The sequence below is a fragment of the Artemia franciscana genome, unplaced genomic scaffold (assembly GCF_032884065.1).
Source record: "Artemia franciscana unplaced genomic scaffold, ASM3288406v1 Scaffold_968, whole genome shotgun sequence".
Taxonomy (NCBI): domain Eukaryota; kingdom Metazoa; phylum Arthropoda; class Branchiopoda; order Anostraca; family Artemiidae; genus Artemia; species Artemia franciscana.
In genome coordinates, this window is record NW_027069062.1 from 178,443 (window position 1) to 203,202 (window position 24,760).

At 34.8% G+C, this 24,760-nt stretch overlaps 1 long non-coding RNA gene across 1 annotated transcript; it reads right to left on the reverse strand.

Moving 5' to 3' along the window:
• Window positions 1-10,711: 10,711 nt before the first annotated feature.
• Window positions 10,712-21,798, reverse strand: LOC136043770 (uncharacterized). The gene is made up of 2 exons (XR_010621715.1): window positions 17,439-21,798; window positions 10,712-14,905 (listed from the first exon to the last, which is right to left on the reverse strand). It is a non-coding gene; the product is annotated as an uncharacterized LOC136043770 (long non-coding RNA).
• Window positions 21,799-24,760: the final 2,962 nt, after the last annotated feature.

Here is a 24,760-nt window from a genome sequence, read left to right on the forward strand (position 1 = left end):
AATTTTCTGCAGGGAGAGGAGGGGGGTTTTCAGCAAGAGAATAGTCCGAGGGAGAACGTTTTGGAGGAAATATTTAAATACTTTTAAATTTAAAAATACGGTCGTTATTGATACATAAGGGAGTTTTCCAAGAGGAAGAAGGGAGATACTCTCCGGGGAATCTTCTCGTTGGGAATTTTCTTGGAGGGGATAATTCCCCTTGTGGCATAATTTAGGTAATCTTAGAACTACAAGGAAGGGAGTAAAGAGCGAACCTCTGACAAGAGTTTAATAGAGGAAGAGCATCCATAGCAGGCTAGCCCAGCTTCGGATTTTATTAAATCCTCAGAGCTTCGCCGTTCACTCCCTTCCATGAAGTTCTAAAATTATGTAATATACTTGTTAAGCAGGAATAGAGTTTTTAACCCGTCTATCTCTGAAAAATTAATAATAATCAATAATCAGGTAACTTGTAAACTGATTTTCAAGGTCAAACAATGAAGACGGGCAAAAAAAAACTTCTGAATTAAAGGAATTGAATATTTAGAGCTTTGGACAGTCAAAATCTATACCCTTCTTTTTTTTAACATACATGATACATTGATTGGGAAACCTCCAGTATAAATTTTTGGATAGCCTGGAACTCCAGGATTTCCAAATTTAAAATTTTTAAACCATTGATTAAATTACTAAATTCATAGGAAATGATGATTAAACCAAAACTCAGATAAATATTGATAAGAATATTGACAGCTGCCTGCAAAACCTAAAAACTACCTAATTTTTGTAATTTATGTGTTTTCCTTCATAATTAAAAACATCTGTTAGCGTATAATAATTGGTTATGTCTATAAACTCCATACATCAGACTTCACACATTGTATGTTGTGAGCTAGTTTGCCCCGCAAGAGTTTTTCTTGCATTGTCTTGTTACCAATACACCTAAATTAAAAGATTACTGGATCTCATTCGAATTTGGTTGGAAACTAACAGTTAGCGTCCTAGTTGAACGTTTTGAGAAAAAATATAGAGGTATAACACATTGAGAGGTCCCCTAGGTTATTGAGACATATAAGACATCCCGCAAAATTTAAAATCTCGACTGGAGTACTGATGCCACTTTAAATTTTTTTTTTTAGCTAATACATGCAGAAATAATAATGAATAGAAAAAAAAGATTCTTATTTTTTATTTAATTAACTCGGTTAAAGAAAAGATTTTATTATCCTTCTTCTTGAAAAAACCTCGCATTTTTCATGTACAAAATTACTAATAACTAACAGCAATTTCAATTCAATTCAATCATATATATTAAAAAAAAAAACACACATAGCTACTGTACATAATCTGCCAGGAAAACACAAAAAGTGCTTGGCTAGGACAGAAACTTAACTAAATAATAATTAAACAAACAACAAATAGAAACAACCAATCGACTGAATTTATCCAAAAAGAAAAAAAGGGGGGATGTGACGAAGAGAAAGAAAAGAAAAAAAAAAGACCGAAAAGAGGAGGACCGCACGATATACAAATCTAAGCAGTATCTCTGTAATGACCCTTCACTGCTCGCTTTAAGGTAATAAGGTTATTTGAGTTCCGGAATTCCAAGGGGATTAAATTCCAAAAAGCTGGTGCAAAAAATCTAATTAAAAAAGAAGATCTTTTTGTTGACGGTGTCTCGTGGACAATGTCACATGGATTTCGCGTTTCGTAAGTATGCCAATCTTGATTTAAAGTGAATACATTTTCAAATGATGATGGAAGGAGGTTGCCAAAAAATATTTAAAACAAAAAGTTGCGATCTGAAAATCCCTAATCTTTGACACATCAAATATTTTAGTAAGTTTAAAATGGAGGTTAATGTTATCTGAATGCTGAAGAGATGATATAATTTCAATGGCCTTATTTTAGATGATCTGGATTTTCTTATAACATGAGATGGAGTTACTTGCCCATATAGAGCATCCATAAGACAAATGGAGATGAAAAATAGAATGATAAATCATTTTCAGCATTTTTTTTTGGAAAATGGAATTTAAGACGGTGGATAAATCCAAGAGACCTTGAAAGTTTTTTACCAATTATTTTGGCATGTTCTTTCCACGAAATATTCTCATCAATAATAAATCCAAGATATTTACTGGTTTTTACTCTATTTATAATATTATTTATACATTTAAATTGAGGTCTGTTTAGACTGATCCGATTTATACAAAAAAATAAAATTTATTTTACCATAATTTAGTGTTAAATATTGTGAATCAGCCCACGATACAAATTCAGTCAGAGCAATTTCCATTTTTTTTCTAAATAAAGAAGGTAGATTTTCACATGCAACAAAAAGAAGTGTGTCATCTGCAAATATTATGATATTAGCTTCAGATAGACAATATTTTACATGATCAATATAAATGAGAAAAACCAGTGGCCCCATTATTGAACCTTGTGGCACTCCGCACGGTAAAAGATGGCGCTCTGGTATTGCATTTGTATTTTCTACAACTTATAAAATACGAACAAAACCATTTTAAAGTCACATTATGTACACTAATTGATTCAAGAATTTGGGGTAATTTATCATGATTAACAGTTTGAAATGCCTTTTTAATGTCCAAAAGTAAAGCTCCGGGTATTAGGCCTTTATCAAATGCATCAATCATCCAGTCAAACCAATTTCAGAATTGCAAGGTCCGTAGAGAGTCCTTTTCGAAAGCCAAATTGGGTATCACAAAGAAGATTCTGCTCTTGGAGCAGAATCATACATTCATACATTCTTTTATGGACTACTTTCTCATAAATCTTCGAAAAAAAAGGTAAAATAGAAATGGGTCGGTAATTACTCGGGTCAATTTTTGACTTCCCTTTGTGAAGTGATAGCACTCGGGCTATTTTAAGTCTTTCTGGAAAAGTTCCCTCTTCAAGTGATATATTAATCAGATGAGTCAAAATAGGAATAATAATTGTTTTTGTTGCTGTAACAACTTTTGACGATACTTCATCTACTCCACAAGATTGCGATTTCATTCTCATAAATATTTCATTTATTTCATTTTCATCACAATTTGTAAAAAGGAATTCAGAAGTAACATGACGAAGTTTAAGTTTGGGGACTGGTCTTTTGATCTTTTAACTGCTTTTGGCACAGCTTAGAACCTTCCTCTGAAAAATTCAGAGGAAGGTTCGCAATTTCTTATGGATTATTAACAATTTTTCACTGAAATTCATCGTTTTAATCGGGTCCTTTTCCTTTTTATGCTCAAGTGTTTCATTGATTTTAGTCCGAGTCCGCTTCATGTTTCCTTTCATCTGTTCTAACTCTTTTTCGTAATAAGCTACAAAATGATGTGTAAAATGAAGCACTAATGGATTAGATGAATACGATACTACTACTCCTACAACTAGCAACTGGATCTTCACATGTACCAAAACTCCAACTCCACACTTGATATGAATCTTGCATTCAAAATAACGTAAAATCTACAAATTCACGTTAAATCTATAGCCAATTTACTCCTTGGCCTACTTCAAAGGATTCACGTACCTAAAACAAAGTGTGGGGATTTGAAGTTTACAAGGCGAATGTCTGTTATTCCAAAACTTTGCGAGTCTTTTTCATATCCGGGATCAGATAAATCACTCAAATTTTCACCCGGGAATAGTCGACCAGAAACAGCTAGCTCATATGCAGCTTCGGACTCAAGGTCAATTTTTTCATTCCTGAAATAATAAACATGGAGATACACAATAAAAATAGAAAAATCTTCAGATTGAGTGTGTAATACAGCTTTAACCAGAACTTAGTAGGTATATGACCAAGAAACGAACATGAACCCTATCCTCACCGGTCTTGGCGGGGTCATAAATAGAACCCCTTATGATATAAAGGGAAAACTCAGTCGAGTGACAAGAAACGGGATTCGTATGTATTTATTTTGGCGTTTCATACCTCAGGAACTATTAGTTTTGTGACAGGTACCATATTTTCAGCGTAAATTCCATCAGAAATAGGTCTTGTAATACTCAGCTTCTTGAGGTTATTTTGGACTTTCAACGTTTTGCCGATCTAGCTATACCCTTTGACTGCATTTACATCGACTTCTCGAAGGCATTCGACAAAGTCTCAATACCCACCCTTCTTAAAAAATGTGCAGCTTATAAATTGGGTAAAAAAAAAAACAATTGCATTTATTGCTGATTATCTAAATGGACGAACTCAGCAGGTTGTTGTTGGTGAAGCTATGTCATCCTCAATTGATGTGTTAAGCGGAGTCCCCCAGGGTAGCTGCTTGGGTCCAATTTTATTTTGTTTATTTATTAATGATCTGCCTCCCTCTGTTCAGCATTCTACTGTCAAGATGTTCGCGGATGATGTAAAACTTTATCTACCAGTACGAGACCAAAACGATGTGCAACTTTTACAGGAGGATCTTGACTCTCTAACATATTGGTGCGAATCTAATCCCTTGTTCATAAGCCCTTCTAAGTGTGTTGTTCTACACTATGCTCGTAAACTCCCACCTGTATATACTTACCAGCTGTCTGGCGTACGAATCCCTTCTAACGAAATAGTGCGTGACCTTGGCGTTTACTTTGATACCCAATTGAAATTTGATAAGCATGTTTTGGAAATTGTAAAGAATGCAAATTATTGTTTATCGTCTATAAGGAGAAGCTTTGGTAGGTTTAACCTTCGTAATTTCTTACTACTATACAAATCAATGGTCCGCCCTCTTCTTGGGTATAAAACTTCTGTTTGGCTTCCATTAAGTCTAACGGATGAGCATAGGATAGAAAAAGTTCAGAGAAGGGCCACTAGATTGGTCCCATACCTTCAGTGCCTTTCCTATTCGCATAGACTTTCTAGGCTTCAACTCCCGTCGTTGAAGTTTCGTAGACGTCGCAATGATCTTGTAAATGTGTTTTGTATAATTAAAGGACTGGATGATGTTGATCCAAATTAATTTTTTAAATTTAGCCATTATCACTCTACTCGTCAGCATGATTATACATTATATCCCCCAAAACCACTGAAAACAATTGGTCAATTATCTTTCGTTAGTAGAGTTGCCGGACCATGGAATGGTTTGCCTTTGGAGGTTTATTCTTCCCATCTTTTTTTTTATTCTTCCCATCCAGTTTCATCCTAATATCACCACTTCAAGTATTTTCTAAGATTTCCGGTCCCCCCCCCCAATTACGCTGGATCCGGTTGAGATTTAAAATAAGAGATCTGAATTACGAGATCCTTCTAAATAAGGATTTTCATGAAGATCCGATCACTCCTTCGTAAGTTAAAAATACGTCATTTTTTCTATTTTTTTTTTAATTAACCCCCAATAGAGCGGATCCCTTCCAATTATGTGAATCACGTATCTAAGACTTCTGCTTATTTTTCCCACCAAGTTTCATCCCGATCCCTCCAATCTAAGCGTTTTCCATGATTTTAGGTTCCCCCACCCCAAAATCCCCCCAATGTCACCAGATCCGGTCGGGATTTAAAATAAGAGCTCTAAGACACGATATCCATCTAAATATCAAGTTTCATTGAGATCCAATCGCCCGTTCGTAAGTTAAAAATACCTCATATTTTCCAATTTTTCAGAATTACCCCCCTCCCCCCAACTACCCCAAAGAGAGCGGATCCGTTCCGGTTATGTCAATCATATATCTAGGACTTGTGCTTATTTTCCCCACCAAGTTTCATCCCGATCCCTCCACTCTAAGTGTTTTCCAAGTTTTAGGTTTCCCCCTCCCAACTCTCCCACCCCAATGTCACCAGATCCGGTCGGGATTTAAAGTAAGAGCTCTGAAAAACGATATTATTCTAAACATCAAATTTCATTGAGATCCGACCACCCGTTCGTAAGTTAAAATACTGCATTTTTTTCAGAATTAGCCCCCCCCCCCTAACGACCCCAAAGAGAGCGGATCCGTTCCGGTTATGTCAATCATGTATCTAGGACTTGTGCTTATTTTTCCCACTAAGTTTCATCCCGACCCCTCCGCTCTAAGTGTTTTCCAAGATTTTAGGTTTCCCCCTCCCACCTCCCCCCCCCCAATGTCACCAGATCCGGTCAGGATTTAAAATAACAGCTCTGAGACACGATATCCTTCCAAACATCAAATTTCATTAAGATCTGATCAATCGTTCGTAAGTTAAAAATACTTCAATTTTTCTATTTTTTCCGAATTAACGGGCCCCCCACCCCCCCAGATTGTCAAATCGGTATAACGACTCTTTCTAATTTAATCTGGTCCGGTCCCTGATACGCCTGCCAAATTTCATCGTCCTAGCTTACCTGGAAGTGCCTAAAGTAGCAAAACCGGGACCGACAGACAGACAGAAATTGCGATTGCTATATGTCACTTGGTTAATACCAAGTGCCATAACAACCTTGATACGGATTAAAAGTATTATGATCTACTGACCTAAATTCAAGTATTTAATTAAATAAAAAAAAACAATTTTTTTAACTGCAAGTAAGGAGCAACATTAAAACTTAAAACGAACAGAAATTATTCCGCTTATGAAAGGGGTTTTCCCCTCCTCAACACCTCGTTCTTTACGCAAAAGTTATTTATTGTTTTAAAAAGTAGAGTTGTAAGAAAGTGTCAAACTTTAGCGTAAACAGCGAGGCTTTGAGGAGGGGACAACCCCTTTCAAAAACGGAATAATTTCTGTTCGTTTTAAGTTTTAATGTCGCTCCTTACTTGCAGTTAAGAAACTTGTTTTTTTAATTTAATCAACCAACGAAACAAATGTTGAGCCTGCATAATCCGTGTACGGGGATTCAGCAATAAGAATAATTAAAAATCAATTAAATAATAAAAACAAGCAATAATGATATTTTAGGATAAATTAACTTTCAGGCTGAAGATTACAATAAAGTAGTCTAATTTGTAACCAAAACTGTTCATAAAACAGGATCGTTCCATACTAAAATGAATTAAGCCAAAAAAGTAACTTATAAGAACTCTGTTTTCAAAGCAAATTCACTAAAACTCCGATATTTTTGGTATCAACAGTAAAACATTACGAGAATTTCCATTTCCCCTGGAAAGTTCAATTCTACACATGGACTGGGCCGTATCCAGGAATTTTTCCAGGGTGAAGATCGCAAAAAAATTCGGTGAGGGTTTGACATTTTTTTTTTTTTATTAATTTTTGTTACGTTTTCATGAGTCGGACGGTTTTTTTAGGGGGGGGGGGGGTTCGGGGGCAAACCCCCTGGATAAGGCCTTGGGTGGAGTATCAGCATGAAAAAAATTAGATTAAACTTATTTTTTAACTTTGCGATATCACAAATGTGAGAAATTTTCGGTTATTTGGCAACTTTTGACAAGAGTTTAAAATACTATAACATTCATCAATTAAGAAGTGGGGTTGGACGTTGGGTCGTTGGTCGGCCAGCAAAAAATAAAAAAAAAAACTCAAAAATTATCTACCTTTTCTTGTAATCACAAGAAAAGGGGAGGAGGCCTAGTTGCCTTCCGATTTTTGGTTACTTAAAAAGGCAACTAGAACTTTTAATTTTTTACGATTCTTTTTATTAGTAAAAGATATAAATAACCTATAAATTAGCTTACGTGACGAACTTCTGTATTCTCATATTTTTATTACATATATGAGGGCGTTCACCCCCTAGTCAGTACCTCACTTTGTAAAAAGACACGTTTGCATGGAGCATAAATGGGAGACAGTAACAACGGCCATCCAAGGGGTAAAATTAACCTGGACAATTTGTCTTGGCTTTTTTCGTCAATTGGCCATGACTTCCGTTCAAAAACGGAAGTCATGGCCAATTGACGAAAAAAGCCAAGACAAATTGTCCAGGTTAATTTTACCCCTTGGATGGCCGTTGTTACTGTCTCCCATTTATGCTCCATGCAAACGTGTCTTTTTACAATGACGAACTAGAGTCGTTAAATTTACATTAAAGCTTAAATTTTGTCCCAATTTCTTAGGAATGACCCCTGAATCACAAAAGCCGTAGAAAAAATAGTTGAAATTACTAAAAATACATTAGCGTAAAGAGCGGTGTATTAGGAGAAGGTGAGCCAATCATATGCGTAATAATTTCTGTTCGTTTTAAGTTTTAATACTTTCAGTTGAAAAAACTTTTTTTTTTTTTTTTTTTTTTTTTATAATACTATGACGGCATAATGCTCAATCCTTATAATGACGTCAGTCGACACACAAACATAACGTCAGTCAACAGACAGACAAACAACTTATTTTTATATATATAGATTAAAAGATCAAATGACGAACAATGGATATCGATTTTTAATTTGAATAAAAACAGGATGGCACAACTAAGTTCTAAGACTACATTGATTGAACATGATAAATGAAAAAGCAAAAATCGTAAAGGAGAAAAACGAAATTTAGACAAAGAAAAAAGAGACGTCAAAAGAGAAGGGTGACATTTTGGAAAAAAACCTAGTGGTTATAATAATAATAAAAAGGAAGAAAACATGCTGAGTTGAAAGTCCTGATCAGTACTCAAAATTGAGGTCAAAATCAACACTTTTTTCCATGAAACCAGGGATTAGTCAGCAGTGATAATTCACTGGGTCTCAGGATAAGCTACGATAATAATATAATGGGATAGTCACGCCAAATTTATTCTAATTTAGCGTAAAGAAAATACGATTTGAAAAAGGACATCCACCGAGGCGTGTTCACTGCTGATAATAATAAATGACTAGTTTTCCAAAAGATTACAGAAAAGAAAATGAAAGAGCGAAGGCTCATAGAGCGAAGATATTTCATCCAAACGAAGACTATACAGCTAAATACTATATATAGCTAAAAACAAACAGCTGTATACTATAACTTTTCATTTCCGTTAGAACAGGCCCTCTCGCAAGATTCTAGGACCGCTGGGTCGAACCGATCACCCCTGGGGTATAAAAACAGCAACAACCGCGAGCGCAACTTTTATCCGCAACTTTTCAGGATTAAAATACCACTAGTGACACTAATTATTACGAAACTACTTCATCGTTTTACGTTATCGTTTGTACCCGTTGCGTAAACACTTAATTCTGTCAGATTTAAAGAGATCGAATACAATGTGCACCAATTTGCACTAATTTCTAGCCCAGAGTGAACAGATTCTTACTTACAAGTCCCTCTCCCGTGATAGACATCAAGTTCACGGGAAACAAATAAATGGGTACACCAACTAGCAAAAGTTGCTAACCCCTCATTGCTGAAGATGATTGTAGCCCAACAGCCGATTATTACTTACAAGTCCCCTACATGTCTTACTACTAGAACTAAATTGGTTTAACCATCAAATACACCGGAAACAAATAATAGGTACACCAACTAGCAAAAGTGGCAAACCCTTCATTTCCAAAGATGATTATGAGCTAACAGCCGTTTCTCGCCCAAAGTGAACCGATTCTTACTTATTCTCTCCCGTGATAGGCATCAAGTTCACCGGAAACAAATAAATGGGTAAACCAACTAGAATAGTTGCAAACCCCTCATCACTGACGTTGACTGTAGCCTAACAGCAGATTATTACTTAAAAGTCTCCTACATGTCTTACCACTGGAACCAAAATGGTTTTACCATCAAATACAGTGGAAACAAATAATGGATACACCAACTAGCAAAAGTTACTAACCCCTCATTGCCGAAGGTAATTATTACCTAACAGCCGACTGTTGCTTACAAGTCCTTTATATGTCTCAACCCCATGAAACTCTCAAACTGGTATACCTCATGAAGGAATTTTTGTACCAAAAAATGGATGTCATATACTTTGATCAGCTCATCAAGAGCTATCGATTGCAGTCGAAAAAAATTCTATCTGTCTTAGTTCAAAAGTTTTTTTTTTTTTGCCGTAGGCCAACTTTATAACGTCACCACTTAGAAAGGAGCAAAGGATAAGCTCTAATTTCTTTAGCAAGGAGAAAACTTAAGTTTATTAGTCACATTTGATACCATTTCTCTACCGCAATCCCAAGTCCGAAAAACCGAATGATAAGCTCAGCTAAAATCACGAACAGAAATGAGTAGAAACAATAGATGGCAGCACTTTCGGACCCGTGGGAAAATGCCACATTTTTGCTTCTGTAAATTTTCCTATTAATCACTCAAAGAAGATATATTGGCTATGGGGCCGGGTAACTGCCGCATACATTTAACACTTATAGATTTTAATCCAACCTCAATTTGAAAGCGGTGCCTGGCTGCTAGAACAGAGCTTTCCACTCGAAAGCAGAAACATGGTTTGATAAAACGAAAGCTTGGCTGCACAACTTCAGATACTCCTCTCTGACAAAGGCTACATAACTCCAAATTGACTCCCAGGGAGTCAAAATTTGACTCCCTCCCCACCATGTTGCTGTCTCTAATATTAAGTGTACAAATTCTATTCACACCTTGTTATGAGGGCCCATTTCCATAAAAAAAAAAATATCTTTAAGTGTGCCGTCACCAGTCAAGAGATAAAATAATGGCAGATCTAGAGCAAAACCTTGGGGGGCCCAATGTGGCAAGGGTGCAAACAAGAAAAATCTTGGGGAAAGGTGCCAATAATTGCCCAAATTGACGAATTTATTCTGAAAAACAGAGTGAAAGAGTGGGAAAGAGGGCGTCAGAAAAAATTGTGGGAGGGGGAGCGAGGTCCCCCTACCCACCCTGGATCCGCCAGTAAGATAACACACCAATTTGTTTGTTCAATACATAAGGATGTAGTCAAATTAGACAAACAAAATTTCTTACATATTTATTTGGACAAAATACATCGGTTTGAAACGTAAAAAAAGAGAAAATATTAGTACACAAATTTGACTTATTTTTCTTGTTAGCGTAAAAAATATTAACATTAATTGGGACAATCGAAGATATAAGTAATCACAGCTAGGACAAAATAAAGTAAAATCTCAATGGATTATTGAACATAAAGGTATGAAGACGTGTAATTTCAGTGAGGATAAGAAAGATTTACAGAATTTAGCCAATCATTATTATGCAAACTTCCCATAAGAAAAGTATCTACCACACCTGTAAGTTCATTAATCCATGTTAGTGAGATCAGATCCTAGATTTTAAGCTCCAATATTGTTGGAATCTATAAGAGAAAGGATGTTGCCATTGAACAACGAGATCAGGTGCCTCTGTTTTTAGAAACTGACCAGGAGGAAGAATTTAAGCATTCAAGATTGGATGCTTATCAAGGGCTACTAATTTAGGGCTTAAGATGACCATCACAAAAACTGTTAGCCCAGCCACAAGAACCTCTAGCTGGCTTTACAGGAATGTATTATAATTATCTTAATAAAAAATATAAATATAAAGTTTTGATTGTCCACTGACAATACCTCCTACCGTCCAGAAGGCTAATGAAATAACCTTTTTTGTTCCCTTTTTTTCAAAATGAGCTCGATTTTGTTATTATAAGGTGTATTTTCAAATGCTTCAAGCATTGTATCACTTAAGACTTATCAAAAACTGAAAAAGCATCTGAATGGAATATACTTTAAAATAATACAAGAGCCTTTCATTCGTCAAATTAGTCAACCCCATAGAATGGAGATAAAAGCTATAAATATTGCAAATCGCTGGTTTTGACTATAGTTTATCGCTCATCTGTCGCTGCTCATGGGTTAATATATTTAAATGTATATAAATGTATTTGAGCAGAGTTTGGCAAATAAATAATAGTACAAAAAAATAATGCAAAAACCTTTTTCAACAGCCATTTTTTGCGGGGATGCATCTTAATCCTTATAATAAGGAAATTTAATAACTAATTTTGAGAGCTAGTAAAACGTTTGTTGTTTTTGGTTCCTCAATCTCATTTTTGTAAATTTGTTTGTAAATGAAATGAAGCTAAAAACAAAAAAAAAACACGTTTATGGAACACATATTAATTTCCCTAGGAAAATTTTATTACATCAAAGACTAAGAAGGCAGACAAACGTTAAAGAGATTGTTCTTGAATACCGTATAATACCGAACTCAACAGACAGCAGCCTCAAAGCAAGTTAAGCAAAAAGTGCAGGAATACAATTTTATATGGTGATTCAGCTCACACTGGCTTGGGAAATAGAAGGCTGAAGTAGATGGTGATTTAGTCTCCTTTTTTAACCCTCCAGTCTCCAAGATGCTCAGACTCTCCAAAAATTGTATTAAATTTGGTATTTTTGCTCTAAATCTCAAAACTCTAGTCAGATGTGCAGAGACCGGTGTCTCACTATCCCAGAATAGAAAAGGAATTTAAGTCTTGGACTGCTGATCGTTCATCTGAGGAACCACACTTTCAGTTTTCATTACTCTATATAAAGAGAAATAAAAATCTCAAACTTTACTTTTACGGATTCATCTGTGGAGTTCAAAACACAACCTTTTAGCATTCACAATGAAATTATATAAAAATGAAGTCCAACCGAAAAACAATGGCGAAAATTTGGCACATTAATGTTAAATATGTTTTTTTAGAGGCAAATTTGACCAGCTTCATACTTAAGTATATTGCAATAAAAAGATAAAAATAACCTGATTTTGTTCTAAAAAGATGATTGATATTTTATAATCAAACCAGCAAGGTGCTTTCTTTGCACCTTAGCGTTTCCTTCGCACTCAAGGTCTTTGTCACTTTTCCCCCTTCCTATGTTTTATGGATTTAATCAATTTGGAAGCGGCATTATTCATTTACAATCAAACACAGTCAGATAACTCTACCAAAAAGTAATTCAACAAAATATAGAGCACTCCTTAATAATAAGCTGCAGGAATGAACTGTCCTTCCAATTTACTTCCATATAATTACATCAATAGCTTGCAAATAAGAAGCCTATAGACTAGCCATGTATACTAGAAACTAATTTATAACATATTTGCATACAACAGCAATAAGGCACATAGAAGGCCCAATTATTACAAAACAGCACATCGACGTTGGCACATTTAAGATATCAGAAAAAGGACAGATGAGATAGTGGTTCACCCAAAAACTGGCCGAAGCCCTAAACCCTCAGGATTTTGAAAAAGCACAAGAAAATAGGTCCATACAAAAACCTAAATATTTAGGGCTAACAATTAGGTTTCAATGAAAACGTATGTTCCCCACCCTAAAATTACCAGATCAGAAATAAACGGATAAGAAATCAAACTTTTTTCCATTTTCTTCCTAAGCCCGTTCCCTTATATCCGTTTACAAAAACTCAAACATTATGTTCTTCCCACATCCTGATTCCCTTTCACCCTCACAGCAGAGAACAGCAAAACTATTGAACAGTACAGAGCATGAACCAAACAACGCATATTAATAACCAAATTTTAGCCTAGTATAGAGACATCCATAGAAGAAAGATATAAAGTTGACTTTATACGTTTGTACTGCTTTGCCCACAAATCCTCAGCACAAAACTAAACAACCGATATGCAAAAAAATGTTTTAAATTTCTTTATTAAAATAGATTTTTGTTCGGAAATGTGAACAAAAATATTAAAAAAGTGGAACAAATTAATGATAGTTATAAGTTTCAGATTAACAATTTCAGAGAGACATTTACAAACCCTCAGAAATTAGTGTGAAAAAACTCTACCCACTGGGATGGTTTAACTGATATCTTATAATGAATGAAAAATCTAAACCCGACAAGATCTAAAGACCAACCAGGATAAAGCTTTAAATATAACATATAACTGAAAAGGGATTACAGCAAAGTTGAAGCAAGCAATAAAGTTTTACTCGGAACGTTTTCCCTGTATTTTGAGTAAGGCTTTATTACACGTCGTACAAATGTGTTCCGAAGCTTGGACAAAAGCTTCTTGAAGTTCTTAAGGAGAACAGCTTTTTTGTTAAGAGATTTAAGCAAGAAAATATCCATAACAATACCAACTATAGCTTATTTTTCAAATTACCAAAAAAAAGTCAATACAACTTTTGCTTGGACAGTTGACCGGGCTTATAGAATAAAAGTTTAACCGACTTTTCTTTCTTTTTTGATGCTTTTAGGTTATCGATAGGATACTAGAAGCCACAGCAACCACAGTTGTCAAGTATGACTTTTGAACTTATGTGCTTCGAAAGGCACAGAAGATGTGGTTGATATTCTCCAGAAAAATCGCTTACGAATTGCATTTGCAGTGGCAGAAACGACCGTAGCTTAAACTTTAAATTGCAAAAACTATAGTTCAACCCCTCTGTCCAGGGCTACGGTGAAAGTATACTTAAAATGCATAAATCAGGTGACAAACGAAAAGCTGGACGTCTGCGAAAAAAAGTCACTATGAAAATATTTAAAGAATCAGGTGCTTCATTGGAAGAAGAAGAGAAAGCTGAAGGACGAAGATACTCTTAATAGACTAGAAAAAAAACAACATATTATTTGGTCTCAAAGTTTAAGAAGATTCGAAACGGGCGAAAAAATTTTCCATGTCATTAGGGATCTATAGACAAAAATCTTTGGCTTAGTCGACTAGCCTCATGTATTAAACGAGGCTTAAACATACTGCACCTTATACATGACTGAAACGCAAATAAAAGGGAAACGATATTCCCTGTTGACCAAATCAGCTTAAAATTCGTAATTAAACCGAAATAAACAGATACGTTTGTTGGAAAAAAAAACATTTTGACAGAAGAATTTTGAAACAGAAAACATCTTGAAAACATAAAGAATCATATAATTCCGATTACAACCTGACAAACGGAATACAAAAGTATTAAAACCTACAGTACACTAAATCACAGGAACACATAGAAAAGGAATGAGGGTTATCAAGCCTTAAAGGTGCGAACAACTCGGACAACAAACTGTCTGCATATCGGGCACTCAGCCAACTGGCGACCACACTCAACACATGACACCATATGTCCACATTCTAGGATAACACAATTCACAGGGGCATTCATGCAGATTTTACACAGTTCTTCATCAGGTAAATTGTCAGCACCTAAAATGGTTTAAATGTACATTTCAATGTATGATTTGAATGATTTAAATGATTAAATATAATGAAATGATGTACAAACAGTATTGTCACATACTACCGTAGTTTTTGTTTCAAATTACACATTTCATGTCTGTGGTAATCAAAGTAATTATGAAACCAAAAATCTTAAAAAAAGAGAAAAACCAACACAGTCTACTCCGAATAAAATGCTTTGCACGAACATGTTTCATGATGTATTTTCTTCAGATTTTTGCAATATCTAGTTTCAATAATCTATCCTATCAGACCAACACAGCCAACCAGGCCCCTGTGGAAAAATATACTTCACAGTTACTCGCAGATAATGATCTGGGTTACTTACTCATTGCTTCTCTTTGATAATGACAAATTATGAAACTTGAGCCCTCTAGGTTAACGAAAGAGGATGTCTGTAAAGGCTAAAGTTTTAAGACTTTACTAGAAAAACAACTGATTTTCAAGATGATTAAACTTTTTGATTCTCTAAGCTATGAACAAGATTTCTCTTTTGATACAGATTAAAATATGAACGTTTTGAAGTTCAGTGTACCACCCAAAACAATCTGCATAAAAAAGATCTATTGGAACTCCGCACCATTTAAAAACGTTTCTCTTATACAAATAGTTTCTAATTAGTAACTGAAAAGTTAATAAAAATTTGCCATCCAAGTTAACATCTGTTTCCACTAACTAAATTATATTACATCTGAAAACGAAAATTTGTCAGTAAAAATTCATAATTCCGAAGTCAATGCCAGAAAGCATGTCTCTGATTAAAACCGATCACACGCATCCTCAGCTAGACAGCAATGCGTAGCCACCACCACTTTGAAAAAATAAGGACTATTTATGAAAGAGGAAGCAAATTATGATTCGTAGATATTGGTTCTGTCTAAACATTAATCTGTAGCTAATTAAACTTGTGAATTTGACTTTAAGCAATGTAAATCTATCTCAAACATTACTTTTTGTTGAGAAGGAAGGCTAAATAATTTTACACAAATTTTTCAAGAAAAAAAAAGCAAGAAAAGAAGTCTTTTAGGTTGCATAAATTACTCAAAGACACGATTTTAAAGCAACAAATTGATGATGTTTCCCCACTGATATTTCCAAAAAATTCAAAATATACAAGCGAATTTATAAAAATACCCAATCTCCAGTAACATTTAAAATAGTTTTTTTAACATAATACTTCTAAAAGGAGGAGGGTCTTCAGTCCCCCAGGATATATATGTGGCCACGTTTCAGCCGGCAGCAGCCACAAAATGAATACGACGATACCTAAAAGATATTCATATCAACAGTTGCGTGAAAAAATAAGAACGGCAACATCTTGACCAAAATAAGTTAAAGATATACATTATTTGGCAGTAAAGACGTATTTCAAAGAATTGTTGATGGCCTTGAATGAGTAAAACTTCAGCAACGAACAAACCAAATTTTTAGGATAGGACTGCTCAAATGTTTACAAATTATTTTTATAAGCTATTACAGATCTTACACTGAAGCTGCTAAGAATGGTTCACAAGATAAAAAACTAAATTGATTAAAGCTTATCTGTAATGAATTAAAGATGTAACTAAAGCTCAATTTTTACAATGGTAAGAAAAGGAAATTCTCTGTGATCAAATTTTCACTAGCTACATTTGTTGGATGTTTTTCATCACACTTGGGGAAATGTTTCATCCCTTGAACATACCACCCTGGCACGCAATTGTGTGCTTTTTGACTAATTACGACACATAACATCATAACGTATGTTATTACATCAAGTTGAATCTGTTAGAAATACGAGTTCATACATCGTTAGAAATACGAGTTCATATGTACAGGAGTACATCTTTGTTCACTATACTAAAGAGAAGAAATCGATTGATGTTTGCGCCCTTGGGTAATAGGTCGTTTCTTTCACCTTCTTTTTTTTGCAATTCCCTGTTAATGTAATAATAAAATTTTAGCATCCAATAAATTTGATTTTTTTTACTATTTCAGTTTTTAAAATTGAATCTCTAAATTATCGACCAAAAATCACAATGTTTAAATGGATTCTATCTTCGAGATACTTTTAGATTAGCGGTGAAGAGAGTTCTTTTCATTTGAAACAGAAATTTTCATGTTCATTGATTTTAACAACGTATTTTAGTTTCATGTGGCATTCATTCTCTTTTCATACCTATTGTCTTGGAATGTGATTGAATAAATTAGTCACTCGTTCAATCCCTTATCATGAACAAATAAAAGCTCAAAAAGGAATAAGTACTTTTATTAGACAGTGAAACAGGTACAAAAAGTTCTGGATATTTCGACCATATATACAGTGACTGTCATCAGCAGATAAACTAAAGTGTTATAATCCAAACACATGATATTTACACTGGAAAAACAAATATTAATTGCTTCCGTGTAACAATTTCGGTTCATTCACTCCTTTATCATATGGGGTGTACTTAAAACACATTGACGATTTATTCTGTCTTTCACGCGAGATCAAATAAATAAATTTGTAAAAAAGTACCTTTGGCGGATCGAATTTCATTCCACAGTCGAACGACTTTTTCAAAAAGTTCCGATTTCTCAATTAAGCCTCTGTAATCAACACGATTTGTAGTCAAAATTTCCCTTAATTGTCGTACAGACAATTGAAACAGTTGGGATTCCGTCTGAATTTGACTTAAAGTAATTGGTCCATCAGCTAACAACTGAAAAAGTTATATTTTGAATCACAAGTCCCAATCACAAATTACTTGCCTAGGGTACAATCAAGGGGAAAACCCATCGAATATATTTAAGGCGAGTACCAAGCACCTTCTGTGAATAATTTTTTTTTTAGCTTTGAAAATTTGAAGAAATTGTTTATTCTCTGACTTTTCTAAGAATCTAAAATAGACCTGCAAAACAACGTAGAGATAGTCGAATAGCTAAGAATTTGCCTGAATCTGGCATAAAATAATTGGTCCATCAGCTTAACGGTAAAAGAATAACTTTGGATGGTAAGTCCCAGTTGTAGATTACTTGCCCTGGGGATATTGAAGAGGAATAAACCCTCGGATATAACCAAGACGAGTGCCGGACACTTTTTTTGGATATTTTTTCCGAATTTTAGGAACTGAAGAAACTGGTAATTCTTAGACTTTTCTAAGGATCTTAAAACAACTTGCAGAAGAACAATGTTATGCTGACATAAAGATAAACCACAGAATAGTCCGAAAGGAAATGAGTCGAAATGTTGTCCAAATTTGCAGTTTGGCTTCAACAGTTTTAAAAATTTTTCCCAAAGAAACTAAAATGAAAAAAGTTTACGGGTTATTTAACCAGATCTTGGACTGCAACAATTTCATTTGGCAGGCTTTCACGATTGACACCCTAGTATTTTATGGCCTGAAAAAAAGATTTAGATAGGTCACGAGATTGAAAAAATTCGTTTGAAGCCTTTGTTTTGGGAAAAAATAATGGGAATGAGGTAATGTTTATAAGCATACTTAAAGAACATAAATTGCATCATTTCAACCCAAGCAGTAGCCGTGTCGTTTTGTCTATATTTATGACGTATGCAAAATTACACAAGATGACAAACTGCTTTGCAGAAAATTACAATTGAATAAGGAAGGGGTATTTTAGCGTCTGTAAATGATAGAAGGAGGAATTAATATTTAGTATCTATAACATATGCAAAATCACACAAATTGACAAATGACTAAACAGCTAAAGAAAAGACATAGAACAAGAAACAACAACAAATCAAATTGAATTGCACACAAAAATGTGACTTAAAACTAAAGAGTAACATGACAATTATGCTCTTATGGAGTTTAGATATTTCAGAAAATTACGACTGAATAAGAAACGTGTTAAGAAGGAAGGAGGAATTGAATTGACAAAGAAATTTCTTAATTCAACTGAAATTGCTCATTTGCCACTCTATTACTTAAAACAAAAGAATAAAACGATAATTATGCCAATTTCAGAGGGCATAGACACTGGGACGCATGATTTTAAATGAACCCGAGCAGCTAAACTAAAAGGCATGGTAAAAAATCTGAGGTGAGAAGAAATCTGGGGCTAAAAGACATTTGAAAACCAGTATCACAACGAATTCATCGAGTCGTAAATAAAATCTGCGGTTTTAAAAGAAGCGACAGTGAGAATCCAGTGAAATGAATGATTCTTTGATGCGTTAACAAGTACGAGAAATTGAATTCACGCCAGACTTCCTTAACTCCATTGTTATTGCTTATTTGACACCTCATGACTTAAACAAAAGAATAACGATTATATATACCCCCTTTAAATGAGTCCTTTAAGTGAGCAACTGTTTGTTTATTTAAAACATTTCTTCTTTCGAATTATATCCATTTTTTGTATTTTCCCCAGGGCGGACGCATCGAACTTACTCTGAATCCATGACATCGAGAAGAAGTTCATATTATCTGCAGTTAGAAGATAAGAGAAATATTTTTCTGTTTTCATAATTACTTTGAATACCACAGACATGAAATGTGTAATTTGAAACAAAAACTACGGTAGTATGTGACAATACTGTTTGTACATCATTTCATTATATTTAATCATTTAAATCATTCAAATCATACATTGAAATGTACATATAAACCATTTTAGGTGCTGACAATTTACCTGATGAAGAACTGTGTAAAATCTGCGTCAATGCCCCTGTGAATTGTGTTATTCTAGAATGTGGACATATGGTGTCATGTGTTGAGTGTGGTCGCCAGTTGGCTGAGTGCCCGATATCCAGACAGTTTGTTGTCCGAGTTGTTCGCACCTTTAAGGCTTGATAACGCTCATTCCTTTTCTATGTGTTCCTGTGATTTAGTGTACAGTAGATTTTAATACTTTTGTATTCCGTTTGTCAGGGTGTAATCGGAATTATTTGATTCTTTATGTTTTCAAGATGTTTTCTGTTTCAAAATTCTTCTGTCAAAATGTTTTTTTCCAACAAACGTATCTGTTTATTTCGGTTTAATTACGAATTTTAAGCTGATTTGGTCAACAGGGAATATCATTTCCCTTTTATTTGCGTTTCAGTCATGTATAAAGTGCAGTATGTTTAAGCCTCGTTTAATACATGAGGCTAGTCGACTAAGCCAAAGATTTTTGTCTATAGATCCCTAATGACATGAAAATTTGTTTCGCCCGTTTCGAATCTTCTTAAATATTGAGACCAAATAATATGTTTTTTTTTCTAGTCTATTAAGAGTATCTTCGTCCTTCAGCTTTCTCTTCTTCTTCCAATGAAGCACCTGATTCTTTAAATATTTTCTTAGTGACTTTTTTCGCAGACGTCCAGCTTTTCGTTTGTCACCTGATTTATGATGGTTGAAATGAAGTTGCCAATACTAATATGGTGCAGTAGTAGCATTTTCAGAACTTCGTAATTTCCAAATATAAGTAATTAACTCAACGACTGTCTTTTTTTTCTGACGCAAAATGGTTTACACAAAACAGATGCAGCACACAGAGCCGTTTGTATAAAACCAGTCAGTTATTTTCACTAAACATAAAAAAAAGTTAAAACGCCAAAAAATGAACAATAACTTTAAATTTGCTACCCAAGTCAGGTGTAACTTATGCGTTAAAAACAAAATACCTTTCATAAATGTATTTTTTTTTCATAGTCCTAAGATTTTTTTTTTTTACTTTAACTTTTCAACTTTTTTAGATTTTAACTTTTTCACATCTTGAATTAGTACTTTAAACAACAGCCAGTGTAACCAAAGTACAATTCATGAATTTCCAAGGAAAAATTTGTTAATATGACATAAAGCACAAAAATGCAAAAATTTATGCAGAAACACAGCTAAGTAAACCCAGACATTAAATGAAAACCTGTTCATCCTTCTTGCTTGATTTCATCTACAGTTAAAGACGCCCCCACCACGCTTTTTCTGTGCTAACATTGCACAGGAGGGGGAGTCTAAAGTTGTTTTTATATGCGGCTCACTTTGGTTTTCCTGTTCAGAATAGAACACAAACCGGAATTATTGTTCTAGCCCTCCCCCTAAAAACAACAATTTTAAAACCTACTGAAACCTTCAATTCAATACTAAGTGTATTATGATTCTGGACAACCAAGCTAGCTATAAAGAATTGAACAACGATTTTTATCGACAAAACGAAGTACAAAATCACGTTGAAATAGAGAATAATGACGTTTATATACCAATCTAAAGTCGAACTTTGAAAATTCTTAAGTACTACCAAGAACAAGTATAAAAAAGCAAAAGAAAAAGACACAATTTCAAATAAAAAAGAAATTAAGCCTATTCATAACGCTTCTTCGCCAAATACACTCGATATAGTGAACTGGGGCCAGAAAACCCCTGAAAGTTAGGTAAGGACTAGAATTTATCTCTAAATATACACTAAATTCATCACTGACCACATAGATTTTATTCACAGTGGTAGTCAGAGAAAAACCGACTATTCAAGACAGTAGTAGCCACAATTTTACAGTAATAGTAAAGGCTTGATCACTGTAGTTTATTAATACTGCAGGATAATGTGGCAACACTGAACACAAATCACTAATATGGCAACGTCAGAGATCTGCCACTATCAATGCCCTCTGTAAGAGTTTAACATCCTTGTTACAGTCTATCTTGATAAAGAAGGTAGGAAATAAGAGCCTGAGGTAGGTCCAGCTCCTGAATACGATCTAATCGTTGCTTCCCTACATTTTGGCGAATGACACGACGACACAAGTCAATCAGTGGTAATGGTTCAGCTACAAATATAAAACATAAGTAATTAGTATACTGGTTGGTAGCTTCTGAATTTTTTAATTTCCATGTAACAAAAAGTAAGTTTATAGCCCCCCCCCTCAAACAAAAGCAATCATCTAGAACTTTTGCTTATTCTCAAACTCGTCAAAGCACTAAAAATCCCCCCAACTCCCCCAAAGATATCGGATCTGGTCCGATTATGTCAATCACGTTTCTCGAACTTGCGCTTATTCTTCCCATCAAGTTTCATCCCGATCTCTCCACTGTAAGCGTTTTCCGAGAATTTCGTTTCCCCCTCCACCCCCCAATGTCCTATCCGAATTGAAAATGTAGCCCCTGAGACATGACACCTTTCTATATATCAAGTTTCATTAAGATCAGATGACCCATTCGTAAGATGAACATAGCTCAATTTTCGCGATTTCCCCTCCCTCCAGCCCCCCGCCCCCAATATGGTCGAATCGGGGGAACGACTGTTATAATGTCAATTTGTGCAGGTCCCTGACATGCCAACCAATTTTTATCGTCCTAGCACGTCCAGAAGAACAGAATTCGCCAAAGCACCGGAAATCCCCCCTCCCAGCTCCCCAAAAGGGAGCGGATCCGGTCCGGTTATGTCAATCACGTATCTAGGACTTGTGCTTATTCTTCCCACAGTTCGTGCTAACGAACTGTAAGTAAGGAGTGATGCGGCTCAATAGTAACCAAAACTATAACAAACAGAGCCTTCTTTACAATAGATATATAAAAGAACAAAATTTTGATGGTGATTCCAAATCCATGAAATTCATCAAGTTTAATGTTACCCACCAATAGTTACGAGCCTGAGAAAATTTGCCCAATGATTGAAAAAGGAAACACATTAAAACCACAAAATAGCTAGTGATCTTAATAAAAACCACAAAGTCAGATTCAGCATATCAGAGAGCCCTACTTTAGAGGTTTCAAGCTCTTATACACAAACCGTGGAATTTAATTTTTTTTTTTTGTCAGACGAAAAATCACGGATGCATGCTTATTTGCTTGTTTTTTCCAGGGGTGATCAAACCTCTCCTCACCTTTTATTCATGTTCGAGAAAGCCAGTTATCGTTAACAATCGTTAATTGTGTGTTATTACCTTCAACCAAAAGGTAGGTAGGTAGGTAGGTAGGTGTTATCTTTATCCAAAATGCAAACATAAATAAAAATGACAGCACTAATCAATTATTGCAGCAAAAAGAAAGCCCTAAGGGCTTGTGCTGAAAATTCATATTATGATTTATATCTTATAAATAAATATCTAAACATAACATCTCATGATTATCCATCTAGCCTATCTTATATATATAAAATACAACACATACACATGAACACAATGCAACAAAATAATCCTATTAAATATTATTTACCGGTTTCAGCCCCCCCCCCCCCACCCCAAGAAACTGCGAAAAAAGAAATCTAAAACCTCCCGCCCTTCCAAATCTATTAGTTAAACAAAATGTTTTCAATTTATTTTTAAACCCGTATAAAGTGACAGACTCACTGATGCTAGCCGGCAGACTATTCCAAACAGAAGGCCCCAGATTATGAACCACATATGATCATCTGACTGTTTAGAATAGCATATAATAACAAGTTTATGCCATAAAATGTTTATAATGCATGGAAGATCAATGCAGTCCATTCTTCATATAAAGTAACAAAGATTGCTTAGAATCATTTGTTACCTATTAATTTGGAACAAAAACAGTAACGTATAATTGTATTTCCATTACTGACAATTATATTTTGAAAGTATCCAGAGCCATAGCAGGTTATGACAGTAAAATGTGTTTCTTGGGTGATGTGTTAAAACATCATCCCTAACGAATCTTTTCACACAAAATTTTCCAATATTTCCGTTTGATTTACATCACAATACAAACGACCATGTAATTCATAGTTTTACACTTAAGATGGCTGAATCTGTCTTTAAACGAAGTTCACTCTCACAACAGAAACCATACCGTCTCACCAGCACTAAATATGCAAGACGTTTTCCAATATATCACCATGTGATTATCATATCGCCATGCATCACATATCACTATGTGATTCCAAAGATGGCTTACTCTTTTCTTTTCAACAAATTCCACCCTGACCATGAGAAACATAACTTATCACTAATATTAGTTACAAAACCTTATCCCTGTGCATTACCAAGAGATTATTAGGTCCAAGATTATTATTAAGTCCAACCCCTTATTGAGTTATTATTTTTTTTTTAGCTTAGTTTGGTCCTGAAATTTTATTGGAGTTGCTGGTACAATAAAACTATTTGACGTCGCTCTTGGTCATACTCGTAATATTCTTCACAGTCCAGAAAAATCACCAAGTTTTGCTGTTTCTGTGACTTACTGCACCAGAGTAACCCATCTCAGGGAGGTCAACCTTACCCCCTAGTCTGGGGTAAATCTTACACCCCTAGGTAAATCCTGTGCTTGCAGAGATAAAAATTATGTCACTCAAAGACACGATATGCAATACTTCTTGTACAGAAATACCATGCAAAACAAAACCTCTCGCCAATAGTTTTCATGTACCACAGTGGAACACAGGTTTTCTTCTTACCATGGGGTAACTCCGACAGTGTCGGTTTTACCCTGCACATAGAAAAAGTGTCTAAGAATGGCATATTTTCAAATTTTTACCGTAAATGCGAAAAAGATAACACCATGCTTCAAATAATAGGGAAAAAATTGTAACATCAATTGATATCATAAAAAAATATATATTTTATGTTTAGTTGAAAAAAGGAATAAAAAAAAAAAAATCAATTTCAATTAGCGTCAGAGTGAGTCGAGAAAGCGAACTTTTGATCACTTGCAGGACCTAGTGTGCTTCTTGTACAGGCTAATGACGTACCAAATTTGGAATGATGTAGAGTGAAAGGACCAGCTCCAAAAAGATCCAATGGTCCAGCAAAGATGTATTCTTCAACCTAATCAATTTCATCTTTTTTGGGGCCAGTCATATGAATTGTTGGATAGGCTTAGAGAGCGAAGATATTTCATCCAAACCAAGATTTTTGTCATGAAAACCAAGCACCCTTCCAATATACAAGCCTTGTTGATCATG